Here is a 5,000-nt window from a genome sequence, read left to right as displayed (position 1 = left end):
TTCCAGTCTACGTTCAGTTAGACCTTAATTAAAACACTCAAAAGTCAACTTTCCCTTAGAGCTCCGTTTTTCGATTAAAATGTACAGATAGAGAGAACCTAAGACTTCTAATTATAACAAACTATATGACATAACAAAAACTTACAGTTTCGCTGACAAATCTCTAAACTTTGCGAGGGAAGTTGGTTGCAGCTTATAAGGATGAGAAACAATATTAACTTACATCACACGGCCAACCTGAAAACGTTAAAAATGATTATATTTCTTAGAAGGTATCCGCTTTTTGATTGGCTTATTCAAAATGCATGTTTCTTTCCTTTATTGAAAGACCTAAAATGTAATCAATAGCTCACCACCCAAGTTTTCGCGGGCAATTAACGACTTTACGTGACAGCTACTTGTTTTTTCAAAGTTCGCTTTATGGCCTTCGTGCATGCTTCATGAATTGAACTTGCAAAAATGTCGGCAGCAATTTTCACAACTGCACTTAAACTCAGTTAGTGAACGGCTTCTCTCTTTACATAGCGAGTGATGCACGAGCGAGTGTTCGGTACGCGATCTCAACTTCTAAAGCAATCGATCAATCTGGCCACCGGTAAAGTATTCTACCCAACAAAATCCACACAGAGAAAATTTTTGCATACAGAAGATCTTTAAGAGCTTTTTTTTTTGTATAATAAGCACTTATCCTCAGCTCATATAAGTAAAAAAAAGGCCTTATGAAATACGTGCTTTTATCAAGTTCACTTATTTATACCTTACCTTAGTGATGTATCAGTTTTGCGATGAAAGTTTGACGCAGAGTTGTTTCTTTTCTGTCAAAGAGGCTTTCAAACGCTGCGTAGGCCGAAGAGTGGGCGGGGTGAATGCTGGTGACGAATTCACGCGTCAAACAGTTGAAACTGAGACTCAATTATTACTTTACTCGAATCGTTCAACTGAGGGAGACCACGAAAAAAAAATGTTCCTAAAAGAATAAACTTCGATAGTTTTGATTCGAATAGGAGGTCCTTACGTGACGTCATCGCCCACATGCTGGTGGACGAAAACAAAAGATCTCTCATTAGCTTCTTTTGTTCGTCCACCAGAAGTCGTACATTTCTCTATTGTTATTGGTGTCTCTAGAGATTGGCTGAAAACGTCCTATACCGAAAACCGATTCTTTTGCCGTCAAATACGATCATTTGGAAATCGAATTACTTTGTTGTCCCTGCTCTGAACAAATATCCGAATTCTGTATGAAGAACTGTCAAATGAGTGGAATCTTGTGTGTCAAACAGCTGTGTAGACACATCATGCAGAGCTCAGTTTCAATGCTGAATGCTGAGCAAATTTCAATACGGAGTTACCCTCCTAAACATCCGTTTTGTGTTTCAAATATGCCATCTACTTGATAAGAACCTTCAGTTTTGGCAGTCAATGAGGCTCCACTCGACGAAAGGTGGATTTCCACTGTCCCGAATATTTATGCACGAGCACTTACGTAAACTTTAATTGCCTTTACGTGCGTAAATGAAATAGAGACTTCGCATAAAATTTCGCACGTTTTGCGCGTGAACGCAAAAGTTAAGCCTCGCTTAAGGTGGAATTTTTACGCGCCTATGCGTACGTAAACTTTAATTGGCTTTACGTACTTAAATAAAACAGAGACGATGTATGAGGTTCAACTTTTACGTTCACTCGCGAAATTTTATGCATCGTTTTAATTCCGCAAGTAAAGGCAATTAAAGCTTAAGTACGCACAGGTGCGTAAAAATTCACGACCATGGAAATTTAACAACATGTTTTTACGTGAAATTGCAAACGGGGAATGGCCTCCTGCTGCTTCTCATTAAAGTACAAAAGTTTTCTTAGTAATTTATCTTTCTCCTTGATCGTCTGGAGCTTAAAGGCAACAAATGAGCTAATATCAAACGGGCTTCTTCCAACTCTTGAAGAAATTCATTTGGCTAGAATAATGGCTAGAATTAGATCAAATAATTTAAAGGGGCTATGTCACGTTATTGTAAAGTTTAAAACTCGAAAAGCATGGCCCCATAAAGGGACAAAAGCTCCAGGCATGCGCGTTGCCAAAATAATTTATTGCCCATGCGCAGTTGATCTCGAACGGCCTGGGCGCTAGCTCACAGAAAGTTTCAAGATGTCGGCTGAAGGCAAACGCTCTCGCCCAGAGAATGGGTTTTTTTAAGACGTTGGAAGAGGGGGTCCGTGTGAAATTGGAAAAGACTCATCGTAAAAATAATAAGTGTGATGAAAAAAAAATGTATCCAATCGAGGTAAGCACGAAATTTTAAACCAATTTTACGAACGCGATGGATACGAATTACTGTGCTTCAAATTGTATATGGAAAGCTCTTGGTCTGAAGTTGATTGTGTTTTTAAGCGTCCTTATTTGTTTTGTAGATCATTGAGAGATAAAAACAGAAACAAAATAAAAATCCACTTCATTGGATATTCAAACGAACATGATTAGTGGAGAGATGCTGATCAACTACAAAGTGATGAGAAACTTGCTCTTGGCCATTACAAGCCACGATTTCTCCCGAGCAATCAATCTTTAGAAGACAGGGCAGGTGTCATGTTCTGTGGTCTTGCTAGAAAAATAAAATTTGGCCTATTTTCAAGCAAAAGGGAATCTCCTGAAGTGCGAATAGAGGAATGCATTGATATGGACATTTACGAGGCATATTTAGCTGACATTGGAGTGGTCAAGAAGTCAAGAGGAAGAAATGTTCATTGCCTAAATGACAATAACCAGCTTTGTGATCTTTTGGGAAATAAATGGTATGAGAGGATACTGAACATCAATGGAGATTTCTGTTATGTAGTTGCAGGAACAGTACGATTTTGGCTTCGTGAAAAGAATCCAGTTAAGGAATTTGTTTACATTGGGGAGAAACTTTTTGAAAGTCACATTCAGAATGACCTTGAACTTGTATTTACATTTGTCCGTGGAGATGGCGTCGAACTACAATATACCACTGATTCATGGAAGTAACATTGACTACATGTAGTTCAGTAACAGATTGCTGCTGGGTGAAAAGTATCATTGTATATGGGAACCCTATCCAAAATGATGAAGCGTATAATGAACATGAAAATGTCTTTACTTCACAAAACAGGAATGACATTAATTTGAATATTCAAGTAGACAAACATCTACCGGTAATATGAAATATGAAAATTGGTTCACAAGTTTTTTTGAAATTACTCAAACTATTGTTTACACAATTTAAGAATCCCTACCTTGCATGCATGGTCCTACAGTAGGTATTTGAACATTTTCACATTGTTTAACGCACTTTCCATTTGCTTTAATCACATGGGATGGGGCACAATATGGTTTGAATCCACATGTCTTACATTCTGACATGCAAGTCAAATTGTTGTGGCCCTGTGCAGCACAATTACTGCAGTTAAAATTTCTTTTTTTTCTTTGGCATCCAAGGTCCTCTAGATACTCCATCCGGTTTCTTTTCTGTGCTATTTATGTTAATGCATCAAGACCTCTTTGGTTGGTTGACCTAAAGTAATCTTTTGTTGTTTTATCATTCAACTTTTCAAGGCCTTGCTGAGTGAAGGAGCAAATTTGGCCATACAGTTTTAAGAACTCGGGCACATGCCATAAAAGAGCGTGCATGTTTGGAGTCACATGCTTGGTGTGATAGAGTGTCAAAAAGTGATCTATGAATGCCTTAGATTTCTGTTGAAATTGTTCAATACTATTGCTAAGATTTGGTGAACTCAGCATGTCAGTTATGGCCATAAATTGAGTCCACAACTTTGAAATTTCAACAGATTTGCTTTGATTGGGTAGTACTTGGGTAAAATCAATGTTCCTAAATAATTTCAACTTTTCTGGGCCAGTTAAATCTCGCCATTTGAGTTTTTTTGAATCCTTACAGACAAACCAGTGGAATGCAATTTTCAATGTATCGTTAAGATAAGACTCCCAGCCAGCCATGTACTTGTACTTTGATCTCTCAAATCCATCATTAAATGTTTTCTTTTTATCAATAGCATCTAGGCGTCGTAATTCTAAGATAAGCAGATTAATAAGATTGTCAGAAATCCTTAGAAACAGGTGTAGTGAGTCTATTATGACATGGTCGAGAGGAATATATAGAAAAATGGGAACTTTCTTGACATTGTAGCCTTGATCAGCCCTTGCCCTACCCCTTGACATTTGTTCAATTTCTCGAACAGTACGTGCACCTTTTGAAATATCAATGAGAGACCATTCTTTTCTCTTGTCATACTTATCATATAGTACAGTTGCTGCACCAAGGCCACAAACACAAGCAAGGAATTTCCAGTTCCCCCCCCCCCCCCCCTAAGAACCACTCAGTTTCAAAATGCAGTCTTCCCACTGATATTTCCTGTAGAGAACCCACGTTTTTCCTTATATCTGCCAGGGATTGTTCCAGTTTGTCATAGTTTTCTGACTCTTTAATTACAGCAATTAAATGATTCCCATCAGCAGACATTGCTTTTCCTCCTTCATCCAGCATAGTAAAGGTTATATTGATAACATATACCCTTTTGCCAATGTTAGTGCCATCTCCAGATAGTTTTACTCTAATTTTATGATCAAGTTTGAAAGCTGCATTTGAGGGAGTGTTTTTAATTAAATTCTGTAATCTGATTTCCAACCTCTCCTTGATACTCTTCTGGACTCCATTTGTGTCACCAGGTGTTGGATATAAGTTCCATTTCCTATTAATTTCCCTGATCCTGTCTTGAATTTTCCAAGATCTAGGCAGATCCTTGCATATCATGGTAAGTTCATGGTATGCTTCATTTGAAACATTAAATCTCTCTTTGGTGTAGAGTAGTAAATTTATTTCATCAATGTCCTCATCAGTCAGTTCTTCAGTTTGAGATGACATTTCAATGTTTTCCTCCTCAACCAAGGTAAGGGTCTCATATTCAAGAGTGTTCTCATTAAATATTTCAATTTTAGTGGCCACAAAACTATGAAGCCCAAGAAATGACAGTGA

Source organism: Montipora capricornis, chromosome 5, assembly GCF_036669925.1.
Source record: "Montipora capricornis isolate CH-2021 chromosome 5, ASM3666992v2, whole genome shotgun sequence".
NCBI classification, from domain to species: domain Eukaryota; kingdom Metazoa; phylum Cnidaria; class Anthozoa; order Scleractinia; family Acroporidae; genus Montipora; species Montipora capricornis.
The sequence above is the reverse complement of the archived record's forward strand: the minus strand, read 5'-3'. Positions refer to the sequence as shown.